This window comes from Podarcis filfolensis (assembly GCF_964270895.1).
Source record: "Podarcis filfolensis genome assembly, chromosome: 1".
NCBI classification, from domain to species: domain Eukaryota; kingdom Metazoa; phylum Chordata; class Lepidosauria; order Squamata; family Lacertidae; genus Podarcis; species Podarcis filfolensis.
This window is the reverse complement of record NC_139604.1, coordinates 38,025,760-38,048,555: the sequence shown is the minus strand read 5'-3', so window position 1 is coordinate 38,048,555 and position 22,796 is coordinate 38,025,760.

The window sequence follows — 22,796 nt, the reverse complement described above, 5'->3', positions numbered from 1 at the left end:
CCAAATATTTCCCACACCTGAATTAGAGAATGAGGGACCAAACCTGGGACTTTCTACATTCAAGGCATTGCTCTACTCCTGAGCTATCTCCTCCCCAAATAATAGATTATTTTACAATATATTATTTATTATAAAATAAGGGCATAACTCCAAATGATTAGTTAAAGTGTACTAATACCCACCCTTGCTTCTTTAATGTGGTTATTTTACTTCTTTACTTTTAAAAATGGGTTTACATATATTGAAGACCTTCTGTCCTTTCATTCTCCAGTGACTCAGTGGATATTTCTAATACTGAAACTAATGCTGTTAACTCTTTGTAAAAGGAAGACTGAGCTGCAGCAGAAGAAAAGGTAAAGCAAGTATTGATAGGCTACTCCTTGCTGTATCATCCTCCATATTAATCAAGACAAGAGGCATAGCTAACGCCCTCTGCAGTGATAATGGACATTTCTTTCCATCTCTTATAATCATTATTCATATGGCAGGCCTTTTTACCCGAGCTACACAAGGTCCACTGCTTCATTCACGAATCACTGCTATCATGCCGATGTTTTTTGTTATTACGAACTGCCATAAATTGCTTCTTTGAGGTGCTAATGTTATATTGTTTCCCTGTGAGATTTGTGTATTATTCATCGGCTTTCTCACCGCACACATATGCAAAGCCCCTTTTACCCCTGGCTCAAATATTTGTTTTCTTCCAGTGATTGCTTTTGGAGAATCACTCATTATTCTAAGACCTCTGTCAAAAGAATCTCTCTCCTGAATGGGAGTCTGATAAGCCTTTCTTGATACCTGCCTTCTGCTGGCATACAGAATCGTTGGAATTGGTGCTTTGCTCTAATGATATACTAAGTATTTCAGTCCTTTGCACTATTATCTAGTCAGCTGCTTGCATGTCCAGATTTGGAACTTCGTGCTTTACTTGCATAAGGATGCTCTTGAAAATATGTCCTTCATAAAAAGGTTTTATGCTAGAAAGACATTCTCAGTATTTTGTATTTTTTTTTTTTACCCAGCTTAAAGTAACTATCACACTTCAAGGCTGTGGTTGCCATAATAGCTGTGATGAGCTGCTTGCATATATTATAGCAACTACAGGTACATGTTTGAGATTCTGTGCTATTTGCATGTTGTTGTTTTATCCCAGTAGTAGTCTTAGGCTGCAATTCTATGCATGCTTTTGTAAAAAGTATGTCCCAATGAAGGCTGTGACACTTAAGGTAAAGGTAAAGGGACCCCTGACCAATAGGTCCAGTCGTGATCAACTCTGGGGTTGCGGCGCTCATCTCGCTTTATTGGCCGAGGGGAGCTGGCATTTGTCCACAGGCAGCTTCTGGGTCATGTGGCCAGCATGACTAAGCTGTTTTTGGCGAACCAGAGCAGCACATGGAAACACCATTTAGCTTCCCGCTGGAGCGGTACCTATTTATCTACTTGCACTTTTGACATGCTTTCGAACTGCTAGGTTGGCAGGAAAGCTTTGGTTAAATGTTGAATTGTGACTCACATGAAGTGGCAGGAAAGAGTTTGCATATGGTACACACCACTTGGCTTAGTATTGCCTGTGAACATGGGCAATGAGGCAGCAATGCTCAGATAAAATCAAAAGTCTTAAATGCCCAAGAATTGTATTTTGGTTCACTGTTTTTTCAGCCATCAGAATATTCACTCATTCAGCCTTCCCACACAAAATGATAAGACTTGTTTGATTTGACTTCCCGCCCGCCCCCTTCTTTTTTTGCTTTTTTCTCTCAATTCCTCCATTTCCTTGACCTTGTTGTCAACTACTTTCCATTTTACCTTCAGATTCACAGGTACATAATCCACCGTGGTGAGATATGTTAGATACCAGCCCAGCCTATTCACATCTTTTGCAAATAGTCCATCTCTCCCCACTCCAGAATAAGTCTTTCTCTTCTTGATCTCTTCTTCTCCTCCACATACTCTGCCTTCATTTCTCCTATCCTCTTATAAAATCTCCACAGGTTCATCACGTTCCCTGTATGCAACTTACCCTTTTTACTCTACTCCATTGCTGCTGTACATTGATGCACTCTGAACAGCTTAATTATGATTTATACTTGCCATAGCCACTGTCAGTTTCCATCTGAGAATTGCATACGGATGAGTTCCAAAATTATTAAGAGAATGGAATATTTTCTATATTATGAATGCATTGAGCATGAGAACACTGAGATACAACCTAAGATGTTTATAAACAACTGGTTTCTATTTTGGGAGGGGAAGGGAAATTCGAAATACATGTAGTTACTTATTAGGAAGACCTATGAGTAATATGGTGAAGTCTGATTATTATCATTATTATAGTTGTTTTAATGGCTCTTTGTGCCAGCTGTGCATGCCAAAGGAACAAATCTGTTTGCCTTTTCTTTCTTTTTAAAGGTCACTATTTGCCCAAGGTTATTAAGATTGTCATAGATGTTGCGTGAAATAAACTTGTAACAGCAGCAAAAGCTCTTTAAAAAAGCACCACTCTTTTAAACATTTGATCTGGAATATTTCCAAGAGTAGGTCTTTACATTTTGCTGTGAAACTCAACTACTGTAACATGAAATGGTGTCCCTCGGGTTTTGGAGAACTTGGAAAAATAGTCCACATTATCATGAAATATATACTCATAAGTAGCACGTTTAAGTTGAACAAAATATGTCTAAACCAAGCTTATACATCCTGTGACGTACCAGGCTGAATCCAATGATTCTCTACCATGCATGTCGGAAGATGTTTTGCAGAACACTCAAGAAACTTTTGTAGCCTGCCTGGGAATGCAAAGATGGTGATGGGAAGTGCTCAAAAGGCTGATATATGTGACTGATGAGCTGTGTTTAGCTTAATGTATTACAAGTTGTTCAGGCTGATTGGTTCCCACTACTGCTCATAACTATTTCAGTTCAACTCGTATTGTCAACCACTGGCACAGAGTGTTGTTGCCGTCAACAGCGTTGATAAGGATACATCTGCCTGTAACTATTTGCTATGCTAGTCAGCAATGCAAACTCCATTTTCCAAGACGTTACACTGCTAACTATCAGATGCGTGGGGTTAACAAGAACTTGCCCTGCTTGTACTCATCCCCAAAGTATATGATTGGCCCTGCTTGTAGAAAGAACAATAAGGTAAATAGATTGATAGTTGATCTCATTCAGCAGGTCAATAATGGTGCCCTAATGTAAGAAAATCCATTGCATTGTATCCATTGACAGCACATTTCCCCACTTTTCCTTGCACCTCTGAAAAGCCTTTCTAAATGGTTGGGGACTCCCTGAATAGTATGGACAGTAGGAGGGAGAATCAGCTGTAGACACTTTTCATGATGTGTCTCTTCCTGATTTAGGGCAATTGCCCTCTTGCCCTTCAATGCCCAGCAACACAGCACTTTCTGTTTAGAAGGGGTCCCTGATCCTGCAGTGAGGTCTTTGGGTGGGCTCAGGGGGCTATAGGGAGAAGTGCAGGAGGGGAAAGATTAGTTGCATGAACTTACTTCCAGTCATGCTACCACTGAATACAAGCCATAGATCTTTTCATTTGCATGCACCTACACAAAAATTGGGAAGTGGGTGGCACTGTGGGTTAAACCACAGAGCCTAGGGCTTGCCAATCAGAAGGTTGGTGGTTCGAATCCCTGCAATGGGGTGAGCTCCCATTGCTCGGTCCCTGCTCCTGCCAACCTAGCAGTTCAAAAGCACATCAAAGTGCAAGTAGATAAATAGGTACCACTCCGGCGGGAAGGTAAACAGAAATTTCCGTGCACTGCTCTGGTTCGCCAGAAGCGGCTTAGTCATGCTGGCCATATGACCCAGAAGCTGTACGCCGGCTCCCTCGGCCAGTAAAGCGAGATGAGCACCGCAACCCCAGAGTTGGCCACGACTGGACCTAATGGTCAGGAGTCCCTTTACCTTTACCTTTACACAAAAATAATTTTCTTCCCGATCATATGATCTAAGCACCAAATGATGTACCTAAATGCTTCTTTTTGGATCTTCTAATTGGGCCAGATTAAATTTAAGTGAATCACTTTCATCTTACTCCAACTCTACATATACCTCCAAGCAGTGCTTTTTTTTTCTTAGAAAAAATGTCTAGGGGTGCTCTCATTTTGACTCAAGAAAATCACCATTTTATAGTTCAAACTAGGGGAAATAAATACAGTAAATGAACAAAAGTATAAAGATTCACTAAATGCGTTACCCCCAGAAAAAAAGCACTGCCTCCAAGGAACAACATGACAAGACGTCAAACTGAGATATATAACAATGCTCAGTCCATTCCAGTTTTTGTGGGAAACTGGTGCTTTGAAAAAAGAGGCCCTTATGGCTCATAAGTGTGTTTCTTTTAACTGCTACAGTTTGTATACCCAATAAAAGTTATCTTTTTTGCCTACACTATTTCTCTGAATCTACAAATTGCCATTTGAGAATTTCTTTTTTCACATAATATGGTTATGTGTAAAAAGGGAAGGGGGGATCCTGCTGATGCAAAGATTTTTTAGCTGAAGAATGTCTTGGAAACAAGCGGCGCATTGTTGAATACTATGGAAAATTGATTTATCCTACATGCTTATGATGGAAGCTGTGTGGGGCCTGCTGATATAATACATTTGCTTAAAACAAAGAATTTTGCTTTCTGTCAGAGTCCCTTTCTTTAAAATCCAAGCTGTAATATAGGGTCATATGAATCGAGCCAAAAACAATTATTAGCTGTATACATTTGATTTGTTTGAAATGAATACCAATAAGCTAATGCACCCACAAGTCTCCCATTAATGACCAAAGCACCTTTGTAACTCTTGTAGAAGTTAGTATGCGGCATTTATTGTCATGCCCTTTTCTATTATTTTTTATGTTTCAGTCATTTCAATAACATAACATGTTATATAAGTAGCTAAGCTGTTCTCCTGGTCTTCTCTGCCATTGTTTTAGCAGGGGGGGGGGGGCGGATATCTTTTTTTATGATTCTTCCATCGAGTTCAGGCTCTCATTAAAATGCATTGAATTCTTTCCCCCATTGTGCTCAATTCTCCTGCCAGTGTTGCCTCTTGCAAAGGATGTTTACACACTTTCTGCCACTAAGGATGTTGGCAAATGCTGGGTTATCTGTGTCAATTTGCAAAACTGTCTCCTGGTTTATTGGTGTGTACATGTCACTATTTTTTTAGAAGAAGAAGAAGAGTACTGTCAACTACAGCAGTTTGACTATAACTGGAACATAATTCAAGCAGATAATTAGAATATCACAAAAAGGCAGTTTAGATTTAAAGAAAATTGAAAGTGTCATATACTTGATGTAACTTGGTTGAATCTATATTATTTCCCCTGCAATCACAGGGGAATCCTTTCTGTGAGGAACTTCAGAAAAACGCTTTTTAGTTTACCCTGCTCCCTACCATGTAGTCCCAAAAGGGATCCAGATGGCAGTGCTTTTGTGGGCGGGGGGGGGGGGTAAAGTAGAGCGAGAAGCCATTTTATCTCTGGATAAAGCTGGAAATTGCCAGTAGAGTTAAGGAGTAAGTGGAGGAAATTTATGGAAATGGCCTGGCTGCCCCCTCCTGCTCCTCAATACTTCTTCTTCTGTGGCAGATGTGCGAGGGGGGGAAAGGTAAGTGGACAGAAAAGGGTGAGCATGCTGAGGCACTTTTAGTTGAAGTGATTCCAGAGACTTGCACACTGGGCTTTGTGATCTTGTGGACAGGGTATGGCTCACTTTTGAGGTGAACCCATGCCACTAACACAGGATTGGGCAGCTTTGAGAAGGGGTGAATCAGGGAAATCTTAAGGGTGTGGCAGGGGACTGAAAGAGTTGGGTTTAAGGCTAGCTTGACTCAGTGTGATAGGTTTACCTATGTACGGCAGGCTTAGAAGTCTGAGAAAGAGTTTGGGATTTTCCCCACTCATAAACTAATTCCCCTTATGCAGTTTAGAAAGTTTAGTAAGCTCTTGAGTTTATGCTTAAGTTGTAGTTAATAAAGGGGCCATAGTTTATCCCATAACCTGCGTCTTGTCTCTTTTCTTTGGATCTCTTAACACAAAGGGGATAGCTTTCTCACCCAGGTGTCTTGCAGGCAGAACTACTTTTCTAGAAAAAGAGTGCAAGAACTCACCACGAACGCCTCCCTTGTTCTCTTGTCATGGCAATGGTGCTCACCTGAGAGGTGCCGGAACTGACCGACAGTAGTGTAGGGGAGGTGGACCATAGAGAAGTGTAGCTCAATGGTATGTGAGATCAATGACATCTTCTTTGTCAGCAGTATTTGCCAGTGCTGTCAGCTTGGGGTGGTGAGGAAACTGGAAGATAGGCTTGGTCGGGCAAATATTCCCTTTATTAAGGTAGGCTAGGCTCAATCAGAGACTGGCCCAGCATTGATCAGAGAAATTTATGGCTGATGGGGGATGTAAATCTAAACCTGTCTGGCCAGCATCTACCCATCCTTGGCCATCTCACTATTCTACAATTGTCAGCTAGTCCTAATAAGAGATTATCATTCTATGTAATGATGCTTTTTGGGGTATGTATGTATCAAGACAACTGGAATGGTTGTGGACACTCCTGAGTGGGGGCATACTATGAGGGCTATCATAAGGTACTCTTTCACTTCAAAACCTACCGCTACACCTCTGGTAGCTGTGGTTAACTGTGGCCATGCACCCGAGATACTGATTGGTTCATAATTATGAGCATATGAAGGAGCAGCAGGCTACCACTAAAAAAAATAATAATAATGGTACAAGAGGTACAAATCACCATTTTCTTAATCACATTGACATTGATGTAACAGCACAAACCTCAGTACTGTTGTACAGCATATTACAGCAGGGGAGCTTGAAACATCTGGAGAGATAAAATATTACAACATTATTGGACACACTCTGAGGAACCATGTGCTTAGAATATCCATTGTAACAGGAAATTAATGTTATGAAGATGACAAGTGGGAGTTTGATTTTTGATTTTTATTTTAACAACTGGGGTTATTTGTTTATTTGGCTGCTGGAAGTCCAACCCATTCTGCTTCTACAAAACTCTGAGGGCTGTTTCTCACATTATGCAGCACAAAGCAGGAACATAGGAAGCAGCCTTATAGTGAGTCAGGCCATTGGTCCATCTAACTCAGGTCCATCCAACACAGACAAGCAGCCATTCTCCAGGGTTTTGAGGCAAAAGCCTCTCCCAGGCCTACCTGGAGATGCCAGGAATTGAACCTGGGACATTCTGCATACAAAGTAAATATTCTACCACTGAGCTACAACCCTTGTTCTAGGTTTGCCCCACAAGTTTGCATTCAAGAAGATGCTATAGTCCAACACTACCTGCTGGGAAAATTATACTAGAATGAAGCACATGTACAGAGCATTTACATTTTGCATTTTTAGGTGACACTAACAAACAGTGCATGAAGAGAGTCTGAATCTGGTGAAACAGAGGAGGGTGAAAAAGAGGATGGCATTTTCCTTCTGATGCCCTGTAGTTTCCTACCAATCTGCAGAGAACTGCAGTGAGCGGTACTTGATTGAGAGATCCAGGGTGGTGTAGTGGTTAAGAGCGGTGGACTCATAATCTGGTGAACCGGGTTCACTTCCCCGCTCCTCCACATGCAGCTGCTGAGTGACCGGGCTAGTCACACTTCTCTGAAGTCTGTCAGCCTCACTCACCTCACAGAGTGTTTGCTGTGGGGGAGGAAGGGAAGGCAGAATGTTAGCCGCTTCGGTTAGTGATAAAGCGGGATATAAAATCCAAACTCTTCTCTTCTTGATTGAGTGAACTCAATTACCTTCTGCTGTTTGATCAAGACAGGATATGGGGTTTACTGGCACATTATAAATACATTTTTTAAAAACAAAAACAAAACTCCAGTGGTAGACAACACTTTCTGGAGACCAGAGTTCTGGTCTAATATCCCACAATGTTTTTTTGTGATTTATTTATTAATAGTATCTGTTCTTTGTAATAAAGAGACTTATTACATGCCATTATTTGTTAGAAATGCCCCGCAGTTCACTTCATGTTTTACTTTCCTGAATGCTGCATGAATTAAAGGGGGGAGCGCCTTGTTCTTATCAGATTTGTTGAACATGTCTACACTGCAATGAGGACTTTGCTGATCTCCCAAGTCCTAACCCACTTGGACATCTTTAACATGCACTGGTAGATTCCTTTTGAGTAACTCATTCTTCAATTGTTCCACATTCTGGATGCTTCTTATTCTTTAAAACTAATACCCAGTTGATAGCACTCTCTTTTGAAAAAAAGCTAATTAGAGCACAGGAAACTATTGTTCATTTTTGTCCTTTTATTATTAGTTAATCCTTACCTTGCTTTTTGTTTCTTATTCCCTATTGGTAATTTGGCATTTGAATTGTTAAGTTATATGATTATTTGGGAATATAGTGGAAGTAAACACATAAAGTAGAGAAAATAAATGAGACGTGACCTAGAAACTATATTTATCACCATCATTAGAACAGCGTTCTTAGGGCAAAGTAGGTTTATTAAAAAAACACCATTTTTAAGGCCTTGTTTGGTATAAAAGTCATTTGGAACTTGGAAAAAGTGTTTGTGTGTACCCACTTTGTTTACTGCAGCATAAATACATGTTTATGACATCTACAAATGATCTTAGCAATAAATAAGGCATTTCATGAATCACATTTTTTTTTTTTGTGGCCAGTAAAAACTAAACTACTTTGTGAATTATCTAAGGCAGCCTATCAATCTGCTTTAGTGGTGTACAATGGCAGCAGCCTGAAGAGTCCATAGGGCAGTGATGGCCTCCAGCTGTTTTGGGACTACAACTCCCATCATCCCTAGCTAACAGGACCATTGACCAGGGATGATGGGAACTGTAGTCCCAAAACAGCTGGAGGGCCAAGTTTGGCCACCACTGCCATAGAGTATCCCTAAAGGGACCATTGTATATTCTCTACTTTCTCCACAATTTCCCCAATGGTATTGTATTTGGGCAAGGGCTTCTGGCTATTTGTGGTCTTAGCAATTTGTGGTCTTGCAGTTTGAATGAATGCCCAGGATTATGTGCCTTACTTTATGCCCTGCTGTGCCGGTACAGTTGCCAGTGAGTTCAGTCTAGAAGAGTCAATATTACCTACACTTAGGTACTAAAAGTGAGGCAGCTTCTTCTGCCATGCTCATATTGATCCTGAAGACTGATGAACACTGTGAGCTGCAGGGTTGCTGCCACACAAGGGTGCATAAATTGTTACATGGGCCGTTCTTGAAACAGACGGTTGAGTGTGCTGCTGAAAACATGGATTTCAGCAAGAGAACACAGATCATTGTTATTCTCTTGATGGTTCATTTATAACAAATTATTTCCCCTTCTGAGTCACACAGCCAGCATATTGCATTTTATATATTTCATGTGTGGTCCTAAGGAGTAAATAAATACAAAATAATACTGTAGTTTCTTTCAAATGCATGCACACTCACAACAGCATTAGTTTGTAGGTAAATGAAGTTGTTAATTTATATTTTGTAAAGAATATACATTGCCATTTTAAAGCACCATGCACAGAATTGCTGAAAGCTCTATTGCTTCATTTGTTTTAATGCTCATAGTATCAAATCAGAATCACCTACTCCTACAGTTGAATTATGAGATGGTCCTAAGTACTTTCCTTGAGGGACACTTGGGAAAGGAGAGTAACCCTTTTCATCTACATGTTACCTCTATATCCCTCCCTTTATGTGGGGCTAACAACTACCATGGCGGAGAGTAGTGAAAATCATGCCTGAGGAAGGTTGTTGTTAATATTATTTATTAAACTTGTATGCTGCCCTTTATCTGACGATCACAAGGTGGTTCACAACATAAAAATACAAAAGGAAAACACGGAATACATAATAAAGCAAAAACAAAACAAAACAAAACAATAGCACCCTTCTCAATAGATACTGTCTTTGCCTTGCTGCTGCAGATTTGCAGTCTCTCCCCAGCCCCAACTCCCCATTGCCCAGGGCTGTATTTCAGGTTTGAAATGTCAGGAGATTCAATCATGGTTCTCCCACTAATGCATACTTTGGCCTTTAGTTAGCCAATTCTGTCACAGGTTGTGCTGATTTACTGTGCACATATTATTGTAGTATTTCTACAACGTAGAAATATGAACAGTAGATACACAAACTAGCTAGCCCAAAGCCCCACCTCAACCCCAACATTATACTTCCTTCCTTCCTTCCTGAAACCACTACTTCCCTTCAGTGAAGTGATACTCAATGTGGTGCCCTCCAATTGTTGCTAGACTCCCATTCCCATCATCTCTGATGATTAGCCATGCTGGCTAGGACTAGGAACGGGGAAGAGGTTTGAGTCAGTTTGTGTTTAAAGATCTGTATTTTCTGAAAACAGTATGCAAACCAAAAGCCATCCTTCAAAATTCACACTTACCTGAATTTTCTAATGCAGTTCTCCAACCAACCAATGTTTACAAAAATGCATATATTAGGGGAAAGGGTGCATAAAAATGAACATACATGTGAAAATAACATACAAAAATGCCTTGCTTTCTGGAAAATTGCTTGTAGAAATGTGTACATTATACAAAACTGCATTCAAAAACGTGTTTATTTAGAGAAATCCACACTAAAATACTGATGAATTTCCATGAAGATTTTTTTTTCTTTAAATCAAATGGCTGTAGAAATGTGGTGAACTGAATTTAAGATTAAAAAAAAATAGAAACCTACAGGGCTGAAACTGACAGATAATTCCATCCCTAGTTGGGACTGATGGGTAACAGAGTCCACCAACATCTGAAGTTCTCTGCCTTGGGTACCCTTGAATGAGACAGTAATAGTACAAATGTCAGAAGGCACTGCTGTCCAAAAGGCTGGTTGGAACCAGCTTTCAGTTTCATGTGTTGCAGTATTATGCAGGTAATGTGACCAATTAAGCTCAATTGTAGGAACTCAGAGTAAAATGCTGCATTAAAGAAATGGGGCAAAATAGTCTGCAAGTTCATGTAAAGTGCAGTACGCAGAATCTAAACCAACAGAAGACACGTCGACTGCACAGTGTGAAGCTGTGATTTTGGTAAATTCGTTGAAGTGAATGAGTGTTTAAATATGTGATTAAACGCTGAAGTATTCGATGGAAATTCCATATACCAAATGGTGAAATATAATGACTATCTGATCTGTTAAAAGGAAAAACCTTTTAAACTAATCGATCTTCTCCACAACAATTTATGTCAATGGCTTTTAAGATGATCCCATCTTGAATGGGGGAGCTGACAAAAAGATATATCAGATGGGGCTGCTACAGGGATAAATCTGCAGTGCAATAAGGCTGTGCATTTAAGAGGTCTCTTATGTTTCTTGAGAAGGTGTTTAAAAAAAAGAATTCTTTTGCAGCTTTTAAATGAGCAGATTCTTAAGCAATGTTTTCTTGCCTATATGTGCTGCTGGTACCACACCTTAGAGTAAAAAAAAAACCCTCACTCTTCATTTTAACTCCTTTTATTTCAGGAGGGATTTGTAGGAAAATATCTATTAGGTTTTAACAGTCGCAAAATGTGGTGGTTTTTTTTTAAAAGAAAAACCATTTGAACCTAGTTTTATGTCCTTTTTTCAGATTAAGAGAGAGTATAAAATACATGGTATGGATTGCCCCCTCTCTCCATGCTTATTTGAATGTTTAAAATGCCTTGCTATTTTAAAAAAAAGCACTTTAGGCAGTAATTACTGCATAATGGGATCTTGAAATATCTACTTTCTAAAAGCTCAAGCACCTAGATATGCAACAGTTTATATTCCTGAATTGGAAAGAAGGTTAGTTTAAATTTCCTTTCCTATCATACTTTGTAAACAAGGCATGTTGGCTGGTCTTCCCATAGCTTGGTGGAAAAGCCAGAAGGTTGGCTACCATGTGCCTGGCAGCATTTGATTGTTATATTTTTAAGTGAAGAACTGCAGCCTACCGTATTTTTCGCCCTATAGGACACACTTTTTCCCCTCCAAAAATGAAGGGGAAATCTGTGTGCGTACTATGGGGCGAATACAGGCTTTCGCTGAAGCTTTTTTTTCTTTATTCCCCCCCCCCAATTTTTTTTCCTTCCCCCCCAAAAAAAAACTAGGTGCGTCCTATGGGACGGAGCGTCCTATGGGACGAAAAATACGGTATTTGATTATTCATTAATTAAAAATATTTACTATATTTATTTGTGCAAAACATATCCAGGTGGTGTACAAAAGTAAAAATACAGATGTTTTTTTCGGTTTGCTGTTTCACATTATTTCAAAAAGTCCAAATCTGGTAGGTTCATCATCTTTCCATTCAAAGTGAATCAAATGTCTCCCCCATCCCTAGTGCCACCACAGAAAAGGCCCTGTTCCTGGTTGCTACCAGATGAATATCTGCAGGTTATTGTGTAACCAGAAAGGCCTCTGATCACTGCAGTACCTGGATGGGTTGATATGGGATAATGTGTTCTCTCAGGTATCCCAGTCCCAGGTACTTTAGGTTAATACCAAAACCTTCAACCTAGCCCATTAGAAATTGGCAGTCAGTGCAGTTCTTTCAACCAAAGTGTTACATGGCTGTGGCCAGGTGCACCACATAACTGCCTAGATGCTGCATCCTGCACTAGCTGCAGCTTCCAGTCCACACATAAGGGTAGATTTAGATTGAAGTAAAAGGAAGAACTTCCCTTAAAAACAAAATTGGAAGGCATACCCATCCTCCCACCTTCCTGCACTTCAGCTAAAGACCTAATGACCTAACTTATCCCACAAGGCTTTGTCAAAGAAATATGAGCAGCCGAGGAGCCTGTTGCACACTGGAGAAACGTTGAGTAGAAAGAAGAGAGAAACCTCATTCCACCTTCGACTGCTTTGCGACAATAAAGTAAGCTCAACCCCACACCCTTGAAACTCTGTAGAAATGTTAAAGCACCCCGAGAATGAGGAAGAAAACTTCTCGAAAAGCTGGAGGATAGGTTTCACCACAGTACTAACATCAGCTAGGTTTGGTAAGAAAGTAGGCACTTTGTAGTCAATGTCAAGCAGAGCTCCAGCCATCTTCCCAACTAGCCATAAGATTCTCTATTGCTGTAGATATAGGCACAGCAGATCTGGACTTCTCTATGTGTAGAAGAAGCAGGAAGTGACTAAAGCACCTAATAGTGCTGCCTTCAGGTCACCCTCTCTGGTCTCCATGTAGATTCTTTAAAGAAATCTTTTCTAGTATTCTTCACCATTAAACTTCTGGATAAACACAGCCCTGGATGGGCATTTCTAGACTCATTGCTTGGACTCATTCTGGTTTTGTATCAAGTTGATGGACACACGGAGGCAACTACGAGGGGTCTGTCGAGAGAGATCATGATCCAAACATCCCTGTTTAGGAGCAGAAGGCAGCGCCATGTGTGCAGAGAGTGGTTCCCAATTTCTGCAATTGCATTGCACTCACACACCACAGTGAAGGATCATCTGGCCTTCAGGAGTGGCTTTAAGGAAAGGGAAAGAGATGGGGTGGCAGCAGAAAGATAGGGCTGGTTAGTATTATTGTGAGCATGGTGTTCTGCTATTTGCTGTTTGGATCCTGGCCAAGGAACAGAGGAGAAAGAGTTAAAAATCAAATTATATCTTGCTGTTGCATTGACATTGCCACTGTCTTCCAGGAATCTGCTGGTCTGTCATGCCATAATATAGAAATATTGGGGAGTGGGATACTGTATGTCGAAAAAAGATGCAACAGGTGAAGTGGGTCATTCTGACAGTTTGTGAATAGCCCAATAGATATTACTGAGGGAGGGAAGAATGAGCAGTGGGAGCAGATTCCTATTTTATTTTATTTTATTTTATTTTATTTTATTTTTTGTAGAATAATGGTAATAGAAGATTTAAGATTATGGAGCCAAAGACTAAATAATAGGCTCTTAGTGTATTTCAGTATTTAGACTACAAACCTTTCAGATGCACAAATTTAACAAGGGGATGCTAAGGATCTATAGAAGTGTGTGTGTGTGTGTGTGTCTGTGCATATCCAGTCCAAGACAGACTCATTCATTTCTTAGCAGGAGAAGAAAATTGGAAACTTACTTCAAAAGGAACTGAACATCATCTGTTGCAACTGAGTTGCCAAGAAATAATATTCTTTTTTTTTTTTTTATAATATATTTATTAAAGTTTTCAAATAAAACATATATCAAATAAGCACTTATCGTTGTCCATTTAACATCTTTCAATTGTTACATGGGACTCCCCCACACCTCCCGCATACACTTACATCATTATTAAATTATTTTCAAGCAAATTATCATTTAACTCATCTTAATTAATAATCTTAATTTGGTTTGACATATAATTCGACTTTAAATCTATTTTAATGGTAGACAATTGTCTGCACTGGCATCCTATTCAGCACTCAGCCAGATTACAATATTTTTGTAAATAAGTCTTAAATTTCCTCCAGTCTTCTTCCATCCTTTCTTCTCCCTGGTCTCGAATTCTGCCGGTCATCTCGGCTAGTTGCATATAGTCCATCAGTTGCATCTGCCATTCTTCCACAGTGGGTAGCTCCTGAGTTTTCCAATTCTTGGCAATTAATATTCTTGCTGCTGTTGTTGCGTACAAAAAGAATGTTCTGTCCTCTTTTAACACACTCTGGCCGACAATACCCAGGAGAAAGGCCTCTGCTTTCTTAGTAAAGGTGTATTTAAACACCTTTTTTAATTCATTATATATTTTCTCCCAAAAGGCCTTCACTCTAGGGCAGGTCCACCAGAGGTGAAAAAATGTTCCTTCATTTTCCTTACACTTCCAACATTTGCTATCAGACGAATGGTATATTTTAGCCAGTTTGACAGGGGTCATGTACCATCTATACATCATTTTCATCACATTTTCCTTCAACGCATTACATGCAGTGAAGTTCAGCCCAGAGGTCCACAACCTTTCCCAATCTTCAAACATAATATTATACCCAATATCCTGCGCCCATTTTATCATTGTTGATTTTACCATTTCGTCATGTGTGTTCCATTTCAGCAGCAAGTTATACATTCTTGAAAGTACCTTAGTCTTAGGTTCTAACAGTTCAGTTTCTAACTTTGACTTTTCCACTTGGAATCCTAACTTTTTGTCGTTTTTAAACACTTCTTTAATCTGAGCATAGTGTAACCAGTCTCGCACTTTGTCTCTCATCTTTTCTAAACTCTGCAATTTCCAGTTGTCACCATCCTTTTCTATTATCTCCCAATATTTTGGCCAATTGGCCTCCATATTGGCTCTTTTCCGAGCCTTAGCCTCCAGGGGTGACAGCCACCTCGGAGTTTTATTCTCCAGTAAGTCTTTATATTTTGTCCAGACATTAAAAACTGATTTTCTGACAATATGGTTCTTGAAGGCCTTATTTATCTTAGCTTTATCATACCATAAATATGCATGCCATCCAAACGCATTATTAAAACCTTCCAAATCCAAGACATCCGTATCTTCAAGAAGTAACCAATCTTTTAACCAGCAGAAAGCTGCAGCTTCATAATACAACTTTAAGTCTGGCAGGGCAAAGCCCCCTCTTTCTTTCGCATCTGTTAATATTTTAAATTTGATTCTGGGCTTTTTGCCCTGCCAGACAAATTTAGAGATATCTTTCTGCCACTTCCGGAAGCACTCTGTCTTGTCTACAATCTGCAGTGTCTGAAACAAAAATAACATTTTTGGCAATACATTCATCTTGATGGCAGCTATTCGGCCTAACAATGAAAGTTTTAATCTTGACCAACTATCCAAGTCTCTCTTAATCTCTGACCAACATTTTTCATAATTATCTTTAAATAAACTCAGATTTTTTGCTGTTATGTTTACCCCTAGGTATTTAACTTTTTTAACCACATTTAGTTCTGTCTCTTTCTGAAGCTGTTCCAACTCAATATCTGTCATGTTTTTCCCCAGAACTTTAGTTTTTTGCTTATTTAACTTAAATCCTGCCACTCGACCAAAGTTTTGAATCAGTTGTAGTACTCTTTTCAAACTAGACTCCGGCTCCTGTAATGTCAGAACTAGGTCATCTGCAAAAGCTTTAAGTTTAAATTGTTTCGCTCCGACCTGAATCCCTTCCACCAACCGGTCCCCCCTAATCATATTCAGGAGCACTTCCAGAACCGAAATAAACAGTAATGGGGAAATCGGGCAGCCTTGTCGTGTACCTTTTTCAATTTTAAACTCTTCTGTAACCACATTGTTAACTATCAGTTTAGCCTTTTGTTCTGAATATATTGCCTCAATCCCGTTCTCAAACCCCCGTCCCACTCCCATTTCTTTTAGGTTCCCCTTCATAAATTTCCAAGAAATGTTGTCAAAGGCTTTCTCCGCGTCTATAAAAATTAAAGCTGCTTTGGTGTTTATGTTTGTTTGTAAAAGTTCCAATATGTCTATAATGTTCCTTGTGTTAGTAAACATATGTCTGCCCGGGAGAAAGCCTGCCTGGTCTTTATGGATTATCTCACTTAAAACTTTCTTAAATCTTCGTGCCAAAACATCTGCAAATATTTTGTAATCCACATTTAAAAGGGAGATGGGACGGTAATTCTTAAGTTGTGTCTTTTCAGTTTCTGACTTTGGAATCAATGTGATAAATGCTTCTTTCCACGATTCAGGCGCCTTCTTCCCCTCCATTATTTCATTACTGACCTCCAACAAAGGTTGTATCAAATAATCCTTCAATGTCTTATAGTAGTTAGAGGTCAGTCCATCTGGCCCTGGTGATTTGCCCTGTTTCAGACTCAGGATGGCCTGTTCAATCTCTTGTTGTGTTATTTTGCCATTTAAAATTGTTCTGTTTTCTTCTGACAGCTTTGCTAATCCATTTCTCTCCAAAAATTGTGTAATCTCTATTTCATCTTGTGGCCCTTGAGTATATAACTTTTTAAAATACCTCTGGAAGCACTTTCTAATCTCTCCCGGGTTCTGAATGTTCCTTCCTTCAACCTCTAAGTTTGTTACTGTATTTAATCTTTGTCTCCTTTTCAACTGCCAAGCTAGCAGTTTCCCACATTTATTTGCCGATTCAAAAGTTTTTTGTTTCATTGTTTTAATCTTCCATTCTATTTCCTGATTTATCAGCTTGGAATATTGCGCCTGATAAAGTTTAATTTCTCTCAGAATCGGTTGGGACTTCGGGTTAGATCTTAACTTCTTCTCCAACTCTTTGATACTTTCCAGAATTTTATCTTTCTTTTCATTTTGCAGTCTTTTCTTTAAGGAATTCTGTTGGATCAAGAACCCTCTCATCACAGCTTTACTTGCATCCCAGATAGTTCTTTTTTCCACCGTAGTGTTCAAATTAATCTCAAAATAGTCCTTTAAGGTTTTTTGGGCCTTCTTTACAATTCTTTGATCTCTAAACAGGCCATCATTCATCTTCCATCTAAAGGAGCCGATTGGGATCAATGTCATATCCATTCTCAAGGCGTTATGGTCGGAGCATGTTTTGGGGCAGATTTCCACCTTCCTCACCTTAGGTGCCAGACTTCTAGTTATCCATATTTGGTCGATTCGTGTCCAAGTCAGTTGAGCTTCAGAAAAGAATGTTCCTTCTCTTCCCAAGGGGTTTCTAACTCTCCAGATGTCAACCCAGTCCATATTGTCAGTCATTTCAAAAAAGGTCTTAGGTAGTCTTCCCTCTTTAGTAATGTTCTGGTTCTGTGACTTATCCATATTTGTTGATACGACCCCATTCATGTCCCCCATCATAATGACGTTGTTGTAATCCAGATAGTCCAGCATGATCTCGTGCAACTTCTTATAAAAATCCGATTTTCCTTCATTTGGAGCATAAATTCCTAATATCAAAATTTTTTCTCCTTGATACTGTATTTCTATTGCGAGGATTCTTCCACTTTCGTCTTTAAAGAGAAATTTTGGTGAAAGGCTCTCTTTTGCATAGATCACTACACCTCTCTTTTTAACTGTATCCGATGATATAAATTCTTGACCAAGCCTTTTATTTATTAACACCTTTCTATGGAGCCTAATCACATGCGTTTCTTGTAAGCATATAATGTCCAATTGTTCCTTTTTTAAAATATGAAAGATTTTAGACCTTTTTTCGGGACTGTTACAGCCATTTATGTTCCAACTCAAAAGCTGCAGAGACATCCTGGATAGATCTGGTTATTCTTTCTGGGGTGGTACCTTGTTCTCCGGTCCTTGAGGATCCGAGGGGGCGGGCTCCCCTGGAGGTTCTGGCGCTGGCAATCCAAGTCCTTTGTGGAGGTCTTCTCCGTGTGCTCCCAAAAACTTGTCTCTATCTTCCACTGTTTTGATTTTGATCTTTCTCCCTCTGTAGGTAAAGGATAATCCTTGTGGAAACTCCCACCTGAAGATAATTGCGTTGCTTCTCAACAGTCTTGCCAATTCCGTGTAATTAGATCTAAGGTCCAGCAACTGCTTAGGAATGTCCTTGTAGATTTCAATTCTCTTGCCCAAGATGTCTAGTGACTTTTCGTAGTGCAGGCCCAAAATCTTGTCCCTTTCCTCCTTTGATCTCAATGTTATCAAACAATCTCTGGGCTTCTCTGTCCTTCTGACTCTGCCAAGCCTGAAAGCAGATGCAATTTTAAAGTCTTTTTCCTCTAACTCCCAAAACTTGGCAAATTCCTTAGTTAGAAATTCAATAAGATTATCTTCTTCCACCTCTGGTATTGACCGTATCCTCAAGTTGGTCTCCCTGTTTCGCAGTTCTGTCATCAAAAAGTAAATCTGATGTTCTCCAACTTGTTTGCTGAGTGGTCTTACTTCTTTCTCAAGTTCTTCCAATCTTTGACTAGTATCTTCAGCCAGTTTACGATTTTCACCTACAGCCTCCTTTAATTCTCCAATGGATTGGGCATTCTGTGCAACTTGTCCAGTCAGCTTATTCAAACTTTCTGTGTTCTGTTCAATTTTAGCTGTATGCAAATCAGCCTTCTTGTCCAGAGCCTCCCGTTTCTCCAAAATTTTCTCCAAGACAGAGCTACTTGTCCCTGAAGCCATATCTCCCAGGTGCAGCTCCTCTGTCTCACCCTCCCCTGCCTGTATTAGGGAGGCCGCCTCTATGTCTGGAGGCAAAGTGGAAGGCAAGGCCGGCACAGAGGATCTACGCTGTGAGGCTGCAGATAAAGTTAAAGTTGTTTGTTTAGTCCTTCCTCTTCTCCTTGCGCCACTCATTCCAAAGTTATCTGTAATCCAAGGTCAATCCAAGTTGTTCCCATGAGAAAGCAGAGTCCCAGATGCAATAGTCAAACAGAGGCCGGGAAAGGGAAAGTAAAACAAAGTCACTGCTGTAAGCCCAAAATCCTCTAGAGGGAGCTTAATACGTCTTCAGGGAAAAGATCAAATCCAAGTTAAACTTATAAATTTAAATCCATGTCTATCGCCTCCACAGTGTGTTATTTTTAGCAGAGTAAAACTTAAAGCAAAACAGTGTTTCTTACAGTGCCTTGACTGCAACAGTTTCAAAGTATCCAGTTCCAGCTCAGAATGTTTCAAAACCTGAATTCAATATATCCAAAGTTGCAAACTGGTGCTCATTCAGGCAGCTCCAGCACCAGAGATTCTTATTTATTTTATAATCCACTGGTACCACAGAAGAAGAATATCAGTGCATCCCACATATGACCAGCAAAAGTCAATAGCTCAAAGTCTTTCACTCAGAAAACTGCTTTAACAGGGTGCCAGCATTTAGTTAAAGCATAACTTTTTGTCTCCACTCCTCCTGCTCTTTGCTTAAAGTTCAGTATCGCGGGAGATGGGCTTCCTGCTTATTCTCACTCCGTTTTCAGCCAAATTTCAACTTTTTTTTTAAAAAGTTTTAAAAGTTCCATAAAGTTCTCAAAAAGTTTTAGAAAGTTGACGAAAGTTTCAGAAAGTTTTCAATGTCCAAATTTACTCACGGGTTGTAGTTTCCAAAGTTCAGAAAAGTTGCAGGAAGAAAGGACAGCGCTGACCGGCAACAGCAATGCGGCTTCACTTCGCTGTTTGCGCAACGACCCACAGCGCCGCTACCCCCTCCGCGATCCGGAGCCCCTTACGGGGTCCCTTCAACGTTTTGGGGGCTGCTTCTGGCGCCCGCCGGGTCCCGAGACCACAGGCTTCTGCCACCTGTGGTTTTCCTGGATGGGTCTCCGCTTCGCCGTAGCGGACGACCCGTTTACAGCGGAGCTCCCTTCTCCTTACTCGGAGAAGGCAGCCATTACCGGTCGCGCCGCCTCCGGAACAAGAAATAATATTCTTTTTTTTTTTTTTACCAAGGGAATTGAGAATTGAAATATTATCAGCAGGTGATAGACTCAGCTAGATCAGTTCCCCCCGCCCAACGATGACAAACCTACATCTGTTGCATTAGAGTGTCTTAGAAGTAATCAAGCAATTCATTCTGCATACATTACTTTAAATCTAACATGGAACCAAGTGCAGGTGAAAGTATATATAGCATAACCGTAAATCTGCGATTTGGTTAAACAGCAACAATAACAGTGAATATGAGAAGTTAATGCCGCAATGATGCGTGCTTTACAAGGCATGGCATTGTTTTCTTCAACCTATGATTGATACTTTACAAAAGTATACAGTTTGTATACTAATGGAATGTATAGTGCCTGAAGTGCAGGAACCAAGAAGTTATCGGCATCAGGAAGCAATCCAGCAATTGAAAATATGGATCGCTTTCCAAATTGGGGGACAAGAAAGGAGACAGTCAGACTCACAAGGACTCATAGCCTCCTAGTGGTCCAACAACACTTAACTCAGGGAGTGGGGTGTCATACTGTGCTTGCTCAATACATGCAGAAGCCATGGGATGACCAGGCAGCAAAAGGCTCAGATGCATTTTCACACACATTATATTTGCAATTTGAGATGCTATGCCATAGATGATCACTTCTGTAGAAAACAAGGTGGGGTGTATTTCTTTAATATGCCTGGCATACTAGATTCGTTTGCTACTTTTTCTTTCACACAAATTATTTGGTAGGGTTTTTTATTATTCAAATGCTTAAAAGTTGGGGTATATTTTTCACTTCCTCTTACTAGGTTTCTGACAAATGTAAAGGCTACAAATTTGTCAGAGTCTATTTTCTAATGTATTCTGTTTATCATCATTTCTTTGTCATTATACAGGTGCTATTTTTGCTGCTCCACAGAAGGTGCTGCTGTCAGAATTTCCATTACAAACATAGTTTCGGTGGGAGGGGAGGGGGAGATGCAAGTTGCCCATTAAAATCCCCTCCGAGATGAAATTTGGCAGACAAGTCTCAGCACAGAAACGTTTTTCTTTCCAGTAGAATGTAAATTGACTTAGCCAGCTTTTTAAAGTCGTCTTTAGAAAGAAAGAAAAAGAAAGAAAAACTTAACTACAGGTATTATAAACCACATCCATACTGTAGAGTATAGATTTAAATAGCTACAAAAATAAATTGTCATTTATACTTATAAAAAAATGTTCTGAATTTCAAGGGATATCAATCTTCTGCCACTAAAAATAAAGCCGAAGAAGACCTGATAAAGAATGAAATTCACTTCATACTTCTACATTGACAGTATCATGACTTTAAGTTACCTGTTGTACATTTACAAAGCAATAAGATAAACTGCTGAATTTTGAGAAAGATGTGAAGCTAACTATTGTGGAAATGTATGACAAACGTAGGAGAGGCACATGCTTACCTGCATCAGATAAATATTTGCTCATTGCATGCCTCTATTAAACTATGAAAGCACAACACATCACCATCCCTACTTGACATGATTATGTTTCTTGCAAAGATAGTGTTAGTCAAAAGCCATGTGCACCTGCCTCTCAAGTGTCTGCAAGGGATCCACTCCTCATCACAACATATTGCTACTTCTACATATGGTAAAATAGGCCTTGTATTCATCACACATGATAAAGTACATCTCATTTTCCTGCATCACAATTAAATCTATGTAGGAAACAACTTGATTGGCTCCTAACAGTCCCTTCCATTCATGGAAGGCCTTCTTCCATTCATAGAAAGCTTTTGATCCAGCAGAAGGTCCTACTGGCGGAAGTGGGGAGGCAACTTTTATTGATTCCACTTCCTCCACATGTTCCAGAAGGTCTTGGAGTAGATGTTTGGTGTGCACAAGGTACTGCAAGAGGGTAAGGGGAATAATGAAAAGTTGATTTCCAATGGCTGAAGTGTTTCACGAGCAGAACTGTTATCCCAGATGGTCCTGCTTGTGGGAGCAAACTCAGGATCCAAATCACCCCTTAGATTTATGAATTAATATCGTTTTCAGATATGAACCAGAGCATACCACAAATAATTGGTACAGTCCACACCTCAACCCCAGTCCTGTTCCTGATTAGGTTTTGAAAGTAGATAAGACATACAGTTATGTGTATTATTTCTTCCAACTTCTTAAGAAGCAGAAACAAAGTGATGAGGTGAGAATGGGAGAAAAGTTAACTTTACAGCACAAGTCTAACCAGATCTACTCAAAAGTAAGTACTATTGAATTCAGTGAGATTAAGAACTTTTGATGCTAAAGTAACGATTTCTTTTTTCCCCTGTGGGCAAAAATGCTGCTTGGCAGTTTATGTCATTCATGCATGTAACTTATAGCCTCCTGGGGCTGATTTTGGTTTGTTGGTTTGTTTTTTTTTAAAAAGGGAGAATAAAACATGTGATTGGGTTCATTTAGTTTTGGTCACAGAGTGATGTGTGCAACATCCTGGAATCCCCTTCGTTCAGTGAAGCACCAGTAAAAAAATTATGGCAGGGCACAGAAGGGGCAAAGTACCGTATTTTTCTGTG